At 43.8% G+C, this 17,671-nt stretch overlaps 1 protein-coding gene across 2 annotated transcripts in view; it reads right to left on the bottom strand.

Moving 5' to 3' along the window:
• PLPPR1 (phospholipid phosphatase related 1) overlaps positions 1-17,671 on the bottom strand; it is a 152,401-nt gene that overhangs the window by 102,288 nt on the left and 32,442 nt on the right. The gene's annotated exons all lie outside the window — the stretch shown is intronic.

Genomic DNA, 17,671 nt, shown 5'->3' with positions numbered 1-17,671 from the left:
GGAGGGGATGAAAGTCAACCCTTCAGTGGCGATGGAGAAAGGTTGCTTCCAGTTGCTCCCTTCTGGGTCCGATTTTAAGGCCAAACCAGAGGCGCGTACAATGCATCAATTCGCTTTGGAGGAAAGCAGGTTGGGCAATTGCGCAGCTCGGGCTTCTCCAGGGAAAGGCACGTGGGGAGAGTGAATTATGGAGCTTTGTGTGAGCACTTGTTTCTTGGACCGCTAACCTGTGCTGCACGGAAACGCCACGTTATCGTGGCTGGCAAGGCGGTTTGTAGTCTCTCATCATGAAGCTGTGACAGCGTAGGTTTGAACCTCTTCCCCTTTAGTCGCTTTCACAAAGGGGTCTTTAACCTTTTCCACAAAAGGTTCTTTAACACCCCCCCCCCCCGCCCAGCACCAACAGTGGCACAAGCTTGGGTAGAATTCTTGCAAAGGATATTTACACATTTTTCTCCATTTGGATTTCTCTCTGGAGGTTCCTCCCTGCCTGAAGTTGTTGCAAAAGCATTTTTTAAATTTGCTCCAAGAAGGAACAGCAACACGCACACACACATAGCTGGTGACCCTGAGGAATCATCTGATTCAGATACAGTGGTACCTCGGGTAAAGAATTTAATTCGTTCTGGAGGTCCGTTCTTAACCTGAAACTGTTCTTAACCTGAGGTACCACTTTAGCTAATGGGGCCTCCCGCTGCCGCCACACAATATCTGTTCTCATCCTGAAGCAAAGTTCTTAACCCAAGGTACTATTTCTGGGTTAGTGGAGTCTGTAACCTGAAGCATCTGTAACCCAAGGTACCACTGTACTCATGCTTAGTACCAGAGGTCTCTGTATCAGATGCCTAGGTTCCTGCCTTACTCTTCACCCTGTTTGTTTCATTTCATTTCACGTTTATTTTGCACATCGCCTTTCTGGATGCAGCTATAAGCCATAGAAACAGCAAAATACATGACAAAGATCACACATTCTCCAGTCCAATACAGAAAAAGTCCTAATAAAAGACTTGTTGCCCCCAGAGCCACAGGAGCAGGAGATGGTGAACCAGGCATGATCTTCAGGGGTGTCTATATGAATTGCCCAGCTAGCTGCCCATGAAGCTGCCCTACTCAGGAGGAGGAGGAAATGCATGCAAGCACCCTCCTGGATCAGGGTCCACCTGAGAGCCTCCAGTTCCTATATAAGGTCTTGGACAGAGTTGCATCACTGCTAAAACAGCAGTTCGAGGCTCCCGTGCCCTAAACTGGGGAAAGGGATGCTGCCTCAAATGGCACATATGCCCACTCCAAAACCGATCTTCACTTTCTCCGAGTGAAATTGGCAGGCAGGCAGAGCAGGAGGTGGGGCACTGCAAACAATAGCGGAACAGAATGGGGGAAATCTGCTCATCTAGCTCTCCAGTTATGCACTCTGGTTCCTATGGGTGTGAGAGTCGCTAGCGTTGCTGGCCTTTACATTCAAAACCTGGTGCCTGTGAAAAACTATTCCCTCATAGGGCAATATCACAGCCTGTAGGGTTACTGGATGTGCCTTATTCAATTAGTAAATAATAATAAATAATTTAAAAATCCTCTTTTTAAGAGCTGGTTCAGACATGCAAGCACATCACCTGATTACATCAGTGCAGAGGAATCGCTTGGTGGATGCAAACCATTCTATTCAAGGTGCTGGGAGATGCTGTGAATGTCCTCTCTGTGGTGTAGGGTATTTCATGGTTCACACCAGCATGCAAGTCACCACAACAAGACAGCTAAGTGATATATATGTAAACCAGCCCTAATAATTATAATTCATGTGCGCTCTGTATTTCACTGCTTGTATGCTGCATCTAATCTTTTAATAATTCCACACAGGAACACTGCACAGCTACAATTGCTGCTTATTATGTGCACTGCTTGCTACTCTTTCATTTTCATCTGAATTTGTTGCCTTTGGTAGTGGGGTATTTGATGCATTAGTGCCATTTGTTTATTTTATGTCAACAATTTTATGTAACGCTAAATTATAATGGCCTTTAAGCCGTGCACAAGGAGCTCAATGCAAAAATCAGTTAAAACTATCAAAACAGAATCCAGTTTAAATGCTGCTGGAATAATAATAAAAAACAGGGATTCAGCAGGTGCTGGTGGTTCAGTGGGTAGAGCAGAGGGGGCAGAGCTGTTGGACCTCAGCTAGAAGGGAGTTCCGTGAAACTGGTCTCACAATACTGAACATGTAACTCTGGGTGGATCTGAGATGTCTATCCCATTTCTACAGCAAGTCTCCTTGAGCAGTGGCTGGCCAGAACAGCAAGGGACAATTCCTTGATTAGTTCTGGTTTTTTATGCCACAACCACAGGGCAGCCAATTTGTCGCTGGTACCCACGTCACTTCCTCAAAATTCCAGATTTGCCCCTTGGCCTCAAAAGGTTGGTGACCCCTGTCCCAGAGCAAATGCAACAGAAGATGGCCTTCGTTAGATCAGTAGATATGAATGGAACATATTATATGCTACAGTCGTACCTTTGAAGTCAGACAGAATCCATTCCCGAAGTCCGTTCGATTTCCAAAATGTTCGGAAACCAAAGCGCAGCTTCTGATTGGCTGCAGGAAGATCCTGCAGCCAATCGGAAGCTGCGTAAGCCCCGTCAGATGTTCGGGTTCCAAAAGAACATTCGCAAACTAGAACAGTCACTTCTGGGTTTGCGGCGTTCAGGAGCCAAAACGTCCGAGTAACAAGATGTTCAGGATCCAAGGTACACCTTGGTGCCCCATTATCTTTTGTCAAGCACTGAGTACCACAGGGCAAAGGTTAAGCAGATGTGTGCAAAAAGTCTGAGCTGCATCACCCTCTTAGAACCATCTGGCTTGATTGTGCGCTTCAAGCCAGGCCTTATATGGAGCGCATTCAGACACTCGATTCGAGTTCAGGCAGCAAAACTAGGAAATTTATCAAGCCTCTGGTGGCTTGCCAGACATGCTGATGGGTTGAGTTCAGCTTGGTGGTCACAAACTCTGCAAGCTCCTGAGTATGTGAAGCATTTGGAATGTAAATGCATTACATAAATAACAGCCGTATCTCTGTTGATATTAATTCAAGTCTGGTCTTTGGTGCAGTATATCAGAGACGGGTTTTAGCTCATCGGTAGAACCCATGTGTCAGAGAGCTGGCAAGGAAAACAGGTTATCCAGCCAGTCCCTGACATGCTTTGCATGCAAAAGGGGTCCCAGGTTTAATCCCCAGCAATTCCAGTAAGGGATGGGGGGGGGACCTGTCTGAAACCTGGGGGAACTGCTGACACTTACACATAACACTGAGCTGGATGAACCGATGGTCTGACTGCACTATACAGTGGTACCTCGGGTTACATAACACTTCAGGTTACATACGCTTCAGGTTACAGACTCCGCTAACCCAGAAATAGTACCTCGGGTTAAGAACTTTGCTTCAGTATGAGAACAGAAATCGTGCTCCGGCGGCGTGACGGCAGTGGGAAGCCCCATTAGCTAAAGTGGTACCTCAGGTTAAGAACAGTTTCAGGTTAAGAACAGACCTCCGGAACGAATTAAGTACTTAACCCAAGGTACCACTGTACATCTAAAGGAGCCATGGCTTTAGTCACCCCAAAGGATCCTGGGAACTGTAGTTTGTTTTGTGTGCTGACAGATGTTATGAAACAACTGTTGCCTTATGGAATTAAAATTCTCAAGAGTGGTTTAATACTCAAGCCCTCTTCCCAGGGAATTCTGGGAACTGCAGTTCTGTCAGGGGAACAGGGGTGTCCTAACAGCTCTCAGCACCCTTTATAAACTACAGTACCCAGGATCCTTTGGAGGAAGCCATGACTCTTTCAAGTGGTGTGATAACGCATTAAATCAGGCATGTCCAAAGTCTGTTTTGGGGGCCTAATTGATTTAATCCAGCTCCTGTGGCAGTATATGTCCTGGGGTAAAATCCTTAAAAAAGCTCAGCAAGTTTGGGCATCCCTGCATTAAATGTATAGTACAAACAGGGCCTCAGTATTAACAATTCCCAACGTTGCCTTTGCTATAATGTTTCTGTTTTATACATGCACTTGTTTGAAAGTGTGTAGAGTTCCTTTCTTCTTTCAACACCCCCACCCCCTTTTTTTGCTTGATTTGTCGTTAAGGAGCTTGCACTGACCCAAAAGGGTCAGGATCTGGCCCTACAGTTACCATTTCTCTCACAAATAATTTACAGGTTAGAGCATTACCACTTTGCGTCTGTTATCTTCTTGCCAGACTCAAATCTGCCTACAACCCACACACAAGCTCACTATTTGTTAACAAGTGAATTGCTTGCAAAAAGGCTTCGTTGTCAATATCAGACACTGAATGCTCTTGCCCACGCCGGGCTCTCCATCCATATCCATTCAAGACACCTGAGAAACAAACAAATGGAAGGCACTTATGAGGGCAGAGGACATTCTTTGTCTGCAATACTATTCACTCTTCTTCTACTCCTTGGTTGGAGTACCTCAGTTCTAGAAACGGCCTTTTGTCATTCCTCCGCCACCGCAAAACATTTCCTATCAGAAGGACGAGTGTCACCATACCTTACTTTCTCTGACGAAAACAGAGACATCCTATGTAATAATAATAATTTTACTATTTATACCCTGCCCATCTGATTGGGTTGCCCTAGCCACTCTGGGCGGCTTCCAGCATATTTAAAAACATAATAAAACTATAATTTAAAAAAATTCCCTATACCGAACTGCCTTGACATGGCTTGAGGGGACAGATAACTCCATACCCCCCGTCCAAACATCCTAAGGAAAAGCAGGACAGCTTCTGTAAATCCTGGACCGTGCTTGAAAAATAGGGACACTTTGAAGGTTTGTACCACTACACCACCATTTTCCTGAGAAAACCCTTTAATCCCTATTTTATTTTATTCTTTGGCAGATTTATAAAAAGAAAAACAAACAAACAAACAAATATTAGAATGGGGCAAGATTACACAGGGACACACAAAGCATTTTTTTATTTAAAAAAAGACTTCTTGCTCTCCACTCTATTCCTCCTTTCTTCCTGCCCAGGGTGGCCCTGCTCCTCATGAGCCTGTGTGTGCCATGTGCCACGGTGCCTCGTCTGTGGTGGCCTCTCGTTCTGCTCTCCAGCAGCTGCTACAAACTGCCCATGGGAGAAGCTTGGCAGCGGCGGCCTTTAAGAGGCAATGAGATGCTCCCTCACCGCCTGGGTCAAGCGTCGGCTCATCCTTCTCCCTGAGCTCAGCAGGTAGCACTGCCAGGGGAAATAGGGATATTCTGGGATCAAATCAGAAGCCGAGATGGCTTTTGTAATTCCGGGACTGTCCCTGGAAAATCGGGGCACTTGGAGGATATGCTTGCAGGCTTCCCACAGGCTATTGTAAGAACAGATTTTTGGCCTTTGGTCTGACCCGGCAAGACCCTTCTGATGTTCTTACGGCAGTATTTTTTGAAATCCCCTCTCCCTTCCCCCTGCCACGTTTGAGTCCATGTGGTTGCTATTTTTGGTTTCCTTATACACCTTGCTCCTCTATTTACCGTATTAGCCACCTTCTTTGTTTTCTAAAGGGGATTTAAAAAAAATTAAAAATCTCAAGCAGCAGAAGCAAAAGGGAAGGATAAGGAAGATGGATCTCATGTCTCGGTCCCAAAGGTCTTGATGAGACTGCTTGCTCGCCGTTTCAAGGAAACCCAGCGAGGGAGCAGACTTTTCTTCTTGAAGTGTGGGTGGCCTTGTGTCGTTCGCATGAAGAAACAGAAGCGGCAAGGGCTATTTTTAGCCTAAAGTAGGCCAGCCAGCCCCAGAAAAAGTTTTACTAGGAAGAATATTTTTTAAACTGGGGGAGGGGAAAACGTGGAGAGGGGAAAACAGAGAGAGAAAGAGAAGCAGAAAAAGAAAGAGACATAACTGAAAGGGGTTCCACATCAAAAACACAAGCAGGGTAGAAGGGGAGCCTCTCTAGACAAGCTAGTCTTTGTGTTCTAAGGAACCCAGTAAGTAAATATGAAATGCTCCTTCTTTAAACATAGAATTAACTCTCAGAATGGTTACCCTTTGCGGGTGGTAATATTTTGCAAAAGAGGCTCCCATTAACCTTTCTCTAATATACACACACATTTAAAAAAAATAAATCTGCCTGCCAGATTGTGTTTTTTCAGACCTCCAAGTGTCCCTATTTTCTAGGGACGCTCCCATATTTATGTACAGAAGCTGTCCCAGCTTCTGATTTGGTCCCAGACTGTCATGCTTTTCCTTAGGACGTCCCTATTTTCATTGGAGAAACGTTGGAGGGTATGGAGTTATGCGACCTCTGAGTCAAGGAGATAAGTAACTCTACAACCTCTAGAAGACATCTGAAGGCAGCCCTGTACAGGGAAGTTTTTTAATGTCTAATGTTTTATTATACGATACAATAATCTTTCTTGTCATTGTCCCATACAGAACAACAAAATTGAAAAAGTCTACATTAGACATTCAAAAACCCACAAGCCTGCTATCCCAGCTATCCCAGCCTGGTTAGCCCCCTAAAAACTCTGATACCCCATAACTGAATACAATATACTCACATAAAGACTACCTTAAAGGTAAAGGGACCCCTGACCATTAGGTCCAGTTGTGACCGGGGTTGCGGCACTCATCTCGCTTTATTGGCCGAGGGAGCCGGCGTACAGCTTCCGGGTCATGTGGCAAGCATGACTAAGCCGCTTCTGGCAAACCGGAGCAGTGCACGGAAACACCGTTTACCTTCCCACCAGAGCAGTACCTATTTATCTACTTGCACTTTCACGTGCTTTCGAACAGCTAGGTTAGCAGGAGCAGGGACCAAGCAACGGGAGCTCACCCTGTCGCGGGGATTCGAACTGCCAACCTTCTGATCGGCAAGACTACCTTACACAGCGTTTAAGACCAAAATCGCATTTGGATAGAAACTCGCATTTCTCAGGCGGCTAGTCCAATCTTTATAACCCTGTACCTTCCAGAAGGCAGAAGCTGAAAGAGATAATTTCTGGGGTGCACGCTATCCTGCTGTTTTTATCTATTATGTTTTTATATGTGTTGAAAGCCAAGCTGCCCAGAGTGGCTGGGGCAACCCAATCAGATGGGTGGGGTATGTATAGGAAAATTATTATTATGATTGAATAGGACATCCCTATTTTCATCAGAGAAATGTTGGAAGGTATGTGTTTCTGGAGATCACAGCATGTTACAACGAGCAGCACACTGGATTAATTGCCGTTTGTGTGTACGTGTGTGTATTTTAGACTTATGTTTCTTCAAGTACCAAAACGATGGAGGATTAATAATTAGCAAAGGCCTTGATGATTTATGCTTTACAAGCTGTAATGGCCAATCACATAAATATGCTCTCTGATGTGCAGTATACTCTCTTGAAACAGTTCCCTGCTGGACCGTGATTCAAAGCTTTATGACGTGACTTACAGGAGCAGTTATTGTTTTGGTTGTTTGCAGCGGTCATGGAAGTTGGTTTTAAGTGTATCTGTTTCTACCGTTTCCCCACGTAATTGCAGCAAAACCAAGGCCTCATCCACACTTTTGCTTGTCCCGAGCCTAGAAAGCATAGGTCCAAGTGGTTTTCACTTGTCGCACCCTTTTCCCAGGGAAAACCCGCTCTTTAGTGGAGAGCCAGTGTGATGTAGTGGTTAAGAGCAGTGGGCTTGTAATCTGGTGAACTGGGTTCGCGTCCTCATTCCTCCACATGCAGCTGCTGGGTGACCTTGTGCTAGTCACACTTCTTTGAAGTCTCTCAGCCCCACTCACCTCACAGAGTGTTTGTTGTGGGGGAGGAAGGGAAAGGAGAATGTTAGCCGCTTTGAGACTCCTTCGGGTAGTGATAAAGTGGGATATCAAATCCAAACTCTTCTTCTTCTAAATCAGAGCAAACATCAGTCTGGAGAAGATCTGAATTGCCATTTGCTCTACTGGGTTTACCCCCAGGGGAAAGCTGTGGGGCAGGAGAAAGTGTGAATGAGCTCTAATCAGTGTCGGATTTATGTATAAGCTAAACAAGCTATAGCTTAGGGCCCCACTCTCTTGGAGCCCCCCAATTTTTTCCACTATTAATAGATTCCTAATTGTATTTCAGTTCAACAATTATTTTGAAAAAAATACATATTTTGTTATGTGCAAATGGCTTTAGATACCTATTAGGTCCATAAATTACCATATAAGCAACACAAGTCAGCACAAAGAACAGTGACAATTTGTTGTTGACAAAGGACAGCTGGACATATAAAGGGCCACATTACCTTCAGTAGCTTAAGGCTTCATCAAACCTAAATCCGGCCCTGGCTCTAATACTCAAATGGGGGGGGCACCCAGGTAGATACCAGGAGGGGTATGAAGGCAGCCCCCCCCCAAGTGTCCCTCTTTTCCAGGCACAGGCCCGGATTTACAGAAGCCATCCCGGTTTCTGATTTGATCCTGGAATGTCCTCCTATTCCTTAGGACGTCCCTATTTTCATTGGATAAATGTTGGTACACTGGCCTTGAGAAAGATAGGAACCTCTGAAGAGCTGCTATTTTGTTCTAATGATACTGTTAGGAAATGTCCAGTTTCATTCCTCTTCAAATATCAGCATCCATTGCATCAAAGACTAGGGCACAGACAAGAACACATACAACAATGGATGAGAATCCGGGGCCACTTTGGCAATCTCAAAGCATAGGATTCACAAGAGGGAGACTTGTTTTTGAGCAGGGCCAGATTATCTAACAAGTTAAAAAAAAGTCTCTGGTCTAGAGCCCAATGTTTTCATAACAGAATTTTTCTTTTTAAAAAATTACTTTGCTGTAATTACTTTAAAAGTAACTTTGCTGAACCTGACCTGAGGCTAAAGCTGACAAATGCTATGCCCAAGACTTCACTTCACGAAGGCAACATTGCATAAGAAAGGCAACACTATGGTTTACAAAATATGAGTCATCCATGCGCCTTGATCTGTAGATGAAACAATTTTTTTATTAAGTAGTTCTGCTGAGACCCACAGCAGTTTTCAAGTGTTCTTTGCAGGAGGGGAACGGTTAGCAACAACTGCATTATGTAAACCTCCCCCTAAATTCTCACACTGTTTTTCCTGTATGCTCAAGTCGTTATCCTTATAGATGCAGTATTCTCTGGCATTTTTGGGAGGGGAGGGAGGAATAATCCGTGAAATTATTCGAGTGTGTTAATCGATATTTGTTAGCAATGAATAGATCTTTCTTATTTTTACCAGCTAAGAGCAAGAGCAGCAGAATGATTAAAGTCGCTGAAATTTTCTCTCCTGAGGGTATCAGGAATGGAATAAAAGTTAATTATCTAATTACAGCAAATTTGAGTTTTGTACAACTTGTCAATATTATCAACAGGAAACTAATATAAATACTTTAGATGCATACTTTATAGGATTCACATCAGTCTTTTATTATTATTGATTTTAAACTTGTTGCAAATTGATTGTTTTTGTGTGTGTTTTCATTTGCCATTTTGTACATGACTTTTACAGGGTTTGTTTTTTTGTTTTGCCAGAGAGCAAATGTTTACAAATTAAAAGTAACTCTACAAAATCAGTGGAGGTATATGTATTAAAAAAAATAAATCAATAGCGCATACTATGAATTACCTTGTCTGTCAATAATGTGTCCACCAGAGCTAAGGGTTGCACAAGTCCTACATATTTACTCCTGAGAGTAACTCCTCCTTGCTTTCCACAATCTTGGGGAGACATTACCCATAATTCATCACCAGCAATACCTATGTAGAGAACAATCTCTGGAGACTGGTTTTTAGGACAAATGCCTTTCTGTATGTTGACAAGCATGTCAATCTTTCCACTTTCCCGATTGCTAGATTAAGCGCTGTGGCAGCAAATGGTGACAAACTGGAAGCCCTTGGGATTTTCCCATTTCTGGGGCCTATTCCTACAAAATCATTGGACTTTTCAGCCCTCAGGTGTGTTCTTAGAGTGCTTTCCCCAGAATGACAAGAGAATGGACCCCCTCTCATTTCAACAACACATCTTGCATTATTTAAATCCCCCAGCAGCTCTACTTAGTGGCAACAAACTGGTCTTAAGATTTTTTTTTTCCTGAATCCACCAACACCTGAATGTGTTGCCTTATCAGCCTGATTCCTTATCGGCAACGGTGGAAAATAATTCTAGTCCCTGCTGGGCCTGTATGTGGATATTGTTTGTGGTTGTTTACAGAAGGCCGCCATTACTGCTCACACCAGTAGACTGTGAATTAGGTTGGAAAGCAGTGTCTGCACAAATGGAAAGGATGATGGGTGGACTTCTCAAATGGAGTCAGTCAGTGGCCAGACAGGGATTAGTTCCTTGTTCTCTTTCCAGCTGAACATACATGGAGACTCATGGTCCTTTCACTCTGTCTGTCTGTCTCGTCTTTCCATGCACCAGTGGCAGATTGGGTGATGTACCGCTGATGCAGATGGAGACAGCCTTATGACAGCCTCATGTTCCACCCATCTGAACAGTCCAGCAAGCAGCCCACCTCCCCGTGTCTGATGTGGAAAAGCCACCCAGGTTGCCACATTTTTCAAAGGGATGCATGGAACAGCCTCTGTTCGGACATCATTCACTGGCACAGTGTCTCGTTAGAGGTAGGCTTGAGCAATGCATCACAGAAAGTCAAGCCAATGTCGGGGATTGAACAGGAATATGATAAAAAGCTCTGTGTCTGTTCAACGTGCCCCCACCTCCCCAGCACTTCCTCTGGGCTGCCACTCAGATGGAAAAGACCAGCTGTCAGAAGACATGTTAGAGCAGATGCATAACTATACACCTGGGAGGAAAAGTCACCTGCTTGTGAGCGTGCAAAAATGCACAAAAGAAGAAGGCAGAGTCGAAGAAGTAAACAGAGGGCAAGGGGAGGCCAACATTTACTTTTGTTTACGGGGGGGGGGGGAGTGCACAAAGGACCTGTCGGACCAAGACACAAGGTCAATCCCAGGACCCATTGCTGGAAGGAGGGTCATTTGGTCCACATTTCTGAAAGGAGATGGAAAAAGGCAGCTGGCCATGGCTGATGCCCAAATGCTTTTTGGAAGTGACATTCAGTGAGCTGTGACATTCGTATAATGGAGTTATGGGTCTGTCTGCTTGTGTGCACATGTCATCCCCTTGATGTATGTTTGCGCTCACTGCCTATCTCACAGCTTCTATTATTCTGTCTGCTCGGTTGCCGGGATGTGCTGGGGCTTTGCAAAACATGCAGATTCTGGGGCTCCGTACCAGTTCTGGAATGTGTTCTTTTAATTTGCCTGCCTGTTCTAATATAAATGCTTTATTAGCATTTAATGTGCTAAACTGCATGCTCAAGAGTCAGCTCTCACATGATTGGATTCCTGTGCAGATGACACTGGCAGGATTCCTACGCATGTCAGAATTATTGTGTTACCCATGGGAAGAATATTGGTAGTAGTCAACTAATTTTTACTCAGAGTAGACTCAGTGAAATTAAATTAGCCACATCCATTAATTTCACTGGGCCTACTCTGAGCAAAACTTAATACACCCTATCTACTATATTTATTTGTTTGCTTCTGTATTTCTGAGTCATCCTGTTATTATCAAGAGAGAGAGGCAGTAGGGAGCAAGAACAGAGTAAGTGTTGCACTGGGAGCATTGGATTGGCTCCACCACTGCACCTCCACCACTCCAGCCTCCCTGACACCTCACCCCTCTCCCTTTTGGTAACCAGCAGCGACCTCAGCATAGAGAAGCAAGATTAGCAGCACAGCCCTCTCCTGCCCCATCCCACCCCACCAACCACTATTGGATGAAGCACTGTAGCACTTGCCCAAGGAAGGGTGAGACAAAATATGGGAAGCCGAGTTGCATAAATGTAGCACAGGAGAATAAACCTGAAACCAGTGCCAATCATAGGCCAGGGGCTAAGATGAGGCTTCTGTGCAGAAGAGCAGTAAAGTAGTAATGGGATTTCAATTGCGATCTCCTCTAGCTGGTTTTCATCAGATCAACCTATATTCTTGACTGTTCAGCATTTTCTGGACGTGCAAGTGTCTGAGTAATATACCCTTGAAAGGAAAAGGATTATAGGGAGGGAAGAGACTTCCCTTGACAGGCGTTGCTAAATTCTGTGCTGACTTCTGCAAAGGCTCTCACGAAAAGAGCAGCTCAACTTGACACCAAGCCGGCACAACGGGGCACATCTCTCTGTGACAACAGTCAGAAGGCGCATGCTACAGAGACATATACCAAAGTCTTTGACTAAAGGCTCTCGTGTGCTTTTAAGGGTTTGGCTACACAAACCAGCTTTAAACCTGCCAGGGCCTCCTACAAAGAATGCTGGAAACTTTTTCGTGAACAGGCTTCAGCAAAGCCACTAGTCAGGGACATTGTGGCCGAGGCCCCTCTCTCCTGGCAAGTGAATGAAGTCTTTGCAAGGTTTTCAGATCGTGCTATTGTCTGGGACAGATTAGCTCAAATTCAAACAGCCCAGAGATGGAAGGAAGCTGAGGCAGTCTTTTTGCAGGAGGCTGTTTGTTTGGTTATCTTCTCTTTTGCTAATCTGTTTTATTCATTCATTTGTTTATATGAGAATTTATTTGGTGCTTCATCACCATCTTTCATCTGTGTGTTTGCACGGCACTTTCACACAAACTTGTGACTTACAAGATATCAAATGAACAGAAAGTATAACAATTCAAAATCATATTAGAAACCATCAGAGTTATAATATTAATAAATGCCAGTTTTTTTTAAAATCCAGATATCATTGTGTAAAAAGTGATGGAAAAACTAACCTAATTAAACAGCCAAAACTAAACAGAAGATAAAATAACACCAACACAAAAACAGAACAGTGGCCTGCAAAACACCATGTTTCAAATGAGGTCCCTATTTCTAGTAGTTTGGTTCCAAGAGTCAGACCCCTCCAGATGTCATTTTTGTTGTGCATTCATGATTATTTGTGCTCATGGCAGTACTGGGGCAGTTATACATGATCCCACTATGAATACTGTTGACACCAGCTAAAGCTTTAGAGTGGACATTTCCAACCAGCACATGTTCCTGTTGAAATCCTGTCACTTTTAATACCACAAACGTTCCCTCTGTGTGTTGTTTGGCTTTTGTTGCACTGTAGTGTAAGAGTGGCCTTCCAGATGGAAATAATGAGATACCCCTGGGGAAGCATCACAGCAAAAGTGGAATGACGTGCGGATGACCCAGTATAAATCCACCTTTAATGCGCTATTATTCTTGTCAATTTCATGTTGCAAAATACAGCTGTTTAAAAAACAACTACCCACCAATTTGGAGGGGCCCTCAATCTTCAGCATGTAAGGACCCCGCCCCATTTAAGATACTGTATACACTTCCACCCTGGTTTTCACCCACAAGTTTATAACAATTAAAACCACAGTATCATAATAAAACCACAATATCAAGCAAAATAGAATGGGAAATACAATTGGAACAAGCTGTTAAATTAAGAAATAAGGGAATGGAAAATGGAGCTTTAGGACCCACCAAAGGTATTTTGCTGTGTTAGGAAAAGGAGAAGATGGCACCTCTCTGTTTTTTTGTAAACAAAAATCAAAACAGCGAAACTGTCTGGCAGCTGAATCTCACTTCAGCACTGGCAATGGGACAGCGTCCACTGCATCTGAAGGCACCGGGCTAGCTATGGGCATGCTTCAATATCTTGGTATCATTACCTGCCGTCCAGTATCTGCTGCCTAAGGCAGCTGTCTCATTTTGCCTCATAACAGGGCCGGCCCTGTTGAACTTTTTTCTTTTTTCAGTCTCTTGCAGTCTTTGAGAAATGAAACTGTTCCCACCCTCAACTTCAGTCAGCGGTTTAAATTGTAATGCTCCTTTGAAAGATGGTTTACATTTCTAATTGAGAGCTAAAGGTTGTATTTCTGCTGGATAAAGAAGACGCTTTGCTAAAGATACAGGTCGAACCACTGAACACAGATGCCTCCCCTTCTTTTTCTAATTTCCCTTTGTTCTCTGCTGTTCTCTTCCTGAGGTGAAAAGGTATTCAGCTGAGTACACAGCCTGTCACGTTTTACTACTTAATGCAAAGTCAGGTCCTAGTGAGAGCAATTTGTACTCCAGCATGTGGGAAAACATTCAAATATTTTTTCCCCTCTGCCAAACTACTGGTTATTTTTCAAAGAAAGAAAATCCACCTCATTGTTCCTCAGCAGCGGACTAGAAAGATATATAATTAAGGGGTAACACCTTATAAGATGAGCAATTCTGAACCTGCTGTGTGTGCGAACACACGGGAAAAACTTCTGCGTTTATATTACTTGCTCTGCAAAGACTTCTACATCAGATGCTGTGGGACTTGAATCTGGAAACTTGCAGGTCTGCTATGGGCTTCCTGCTTCCTTCACCAATGGGGTAGCACTATTGATACCACTGTTCTAGAGGATGGAATTGGAGATCATTTAAGATGGGGCAGTATCACCACACAGACAATTTACACATGGAAATTTTATGCAGATCTGCATCCTCTTTTGTCCCGTTTCGGCAATGCATTTTTTTCCCCTTGGTCCATCCTACCTGCTGGTAAGGAAAGGGGACAGTTGTGTGTTTGTGTATCTGTGCACCCATGCATCTGAACACAAAATAGCAGCAAAAGTGGCAGGTCACAATTCCAGTGAACAGAAATCTGAGAGAAATGCCGCGTTTCCAAAATTGCATTTCCCACAGATTTCTGTTCACTGAAACTGGTATCCTAAGAGATATGCGGTTGCCTCTCTCTGCCTCTTCTCTTTCCCTACCACCCTGACGCCTCTCTCTCTAGATATATATAACACCACATTTTACAGTGAAGCAGAATGGGGGAAGGTGGGGAGGAGTCCCACGTCATATTTTCTCAGGCATCACAAAGCCATCTAAAACTTGTTTGTTTGCCTCAGGAAAGAACAGGTCTTTTTCTTTAACTCTGTGATGCATGCAATTCGGAACCCTACCTGAAGTGACATTTCTTTTCCTCACAGACCAAAAGAACCCTTAGGCACCATTGTAACCTTGCTGCTTCAAAAAATAAGGAACAAAAACTGAGCACTGTTGAAAAGGGGTGCACGGAATATAGATTTCCTTCCCAAAGTAGTAATTCAAGTCGCCACCGTGGTTGCATTCCAAACCTGCCTTTGTGAAGATTCAGTGGATGAATTTAGCTTCACGTTTAGTTGGATTTGACTGGTCACCCAATCTGGAGTCTAGTGTGCCTTCAAAAAGATACACATTGAATTCATATCACTGGCGCATCTTTGCCAAATGATGTGTGTTTACCTTTGCTGAACCTCTCTGCCTAGTCATGCCTCGCTGTTTGCCTTTGTAGTCTGCGGAAATAATCTTTGTCTCAACATTTCTGTTTGCTAGTAATGACATAAAAACCTTAATATCATCATTACCAATATAGCATTCTGCTAGAGTTGGAGCTGGGAATAAACTTTATATACCTTGACTTACAATTTCAGGCCCGAACACCCTCACTATTTCATTATCCTTCCTCGTTTTCTTGTTCTTATCTGCAGTAAGTGACTGACAAGGTTCAAATACTTCACACTTTTATCGTTCCCCTCATTTCCTACTGATCTCATCTCTGCTTTGGGTGCGTGCATTTTAATATTGGTTCATGGAGATAAAGACTTTCTCAGCAAAATATTGTTTGTTGCATCGTAGGGCATGTCATTTTAGGGGGTGCCAATTTCAGTGAGAGGTCATAAAATATGTTTTGGGGTATGAGGAATTCAAATCTGCCGTTACCTTTGTGACTGGACAACATTTAGCTTGGCAAGTCTACATTTGATGAAGAAGCACACAAATTGCTTTCAGAAAACCAAGAAATTTTAATTCTACCTTCTGTCAGGTAAAGCTAAATAAATAAATAAATAAACAAATAATCAAGCACTTAGCAATCATTTTTAATTATTTCTATGTATTTCTACACACATTTTACCTTCCAGGCAAAACAAAATTATATTAATTTAACCCCAAAACAATCTTTTGAATCCTCAAGTCATGTTACAAATGTTTTAGCACCCCTCATTCTTGGAATCCGAAAGCTGAAAAATTCAACACAAACCTATGTTGGGAGGTTTCCTACACCATTCTTTCTGTGCCAGAGAAGCCAACTTGTGCGCAAGATGGAGGAGGCCTGGCACACGCTGCACATGTGTGACATCATGTGTGTGTTGCTCGTCATGCATGTGATGTTGCATCATCGGGAGGAGGCCAAGTGCGGAGCTTCAATGGTCAGCAGCTCCTCTTCTCTCACGTTCAGGAGGAGCCGGCTACTGAAGCCGTTCCCCGTGCTTGGCTCTGTGTTCAGACTTCTCCACCCCATCAACACTGAGGGGGGCTGGCCCCCTCCTAACAGTTGTTAGGAGGGGGGAGGGCGAAGACACTTCTGCCCCAAAGAGTTGATGCACCTGGTCTGTGCCATGTTACTCTGGGACTGTAATTTCCAATGATATCACACAGGTACATAGGCAGTTGCCTTATAAATCAGATCATTGGTGATGCCAGAGATTGAACCTGTGGCCTCAGGGGTCAGCAAACTTTTTCAGCATGGGGCTGGTCCACTGTCCCTCAGACCTTTTGGGGGGCCGGACTATATTTTGGAAAAAAAATATGAATGAATTCCTATGCCGCACAAATAACCCAGAAATGCATTAGCACACATTCTACTCATGTAAAAACTGTCAGGAGTTCAGCCTACACTCGAGTAGGACCTTGGTAGAGACACATGCCCGACTGGCATGTTCTCTCCCTCCTGGTCAATCGTTCGGGAGCTTCAAAAGCTTTCTTCAGCCCAAACATCACAGCGACCAATGCCAACTGACACGGGCACACTTAGAGATCCGCAGAGTCTTCGCAGCTTGCGTAACAGACCTCAGCAACTCAGCGTTTTGGCTAATCTACTTTATTTACATATAAACACACGGAGCACTGCAACATGGCTCCCTCTCTCTCTAGCATCAGACAGCAAAGAGAAAAAGAACAAAGGACAGCAGTCCAACTTCACGGAACACAGTAACACAAACACCCTGTCTCCGTCACTTCCCACTCTGTGGAGACAAAACATATCACCGTCATGTGATAGACAAAAATCCCATGACTGCAATTATAGAACAGGAATTCCAACCAGGCATGCCCCACAAATAACCCAGAACAAATTACATTCTACTCATGTAAAAACAGGATCCGGCCCCAGGGCCTTAGTTTGCCTACCCATATTCTAAATGCAAGGCAGATTCCCTACCTCTGAGCCACAGCTTGAGCATGGAAAGAAAGGTGGAATGTCAAATCATAAGAGAAATGTATAACAAATTTGAATTTTGAAATTAATCAGTTAAAGTTATGAAAATCTAATAAAAAAATTAATTTTTAAAAAATGAATGATGGGAGTTGTAGTCCACAAGCTCGGGAGGACACCAGGCTGAGGAAGGTTGGCACAGGCAATAGCTTGATATGTCTATGGTTTCACTTCCTGAGACAGCTTCCTCAGAAGAGAGAGAGAAGAGCAAGCCTGGGTGGGCAGGCCGAAATGTTTGATTTGCAGGGTTTGCAACTCAAATAATCCTGTCTTAGATCGAAACAAAAGAAAACCCAGTACCATTTAGTCAAACAAAATCAGCTTCTGCACACCTTATCTCTTTAAGCACAG

The sequence above is a fragment of the Podarcis vaucheri genome (assembly GCF_965113315.1).
Source record: "Podarcis vaucheri genome assembly, chromosome: 17".
NCBI classification, from domain to species: domain Eukaryota; kingdom Metazoa; phylum Chordata; class Lepidosauria; order Squamata; family Lacertidae; genus Podarcis; species Podarcis vaucheri.
The sequence above is the reverse complement of the archived record's forward strand: the minus strand, read 5'-3'. Positions and strand labels throughout refer to the sequence as shown.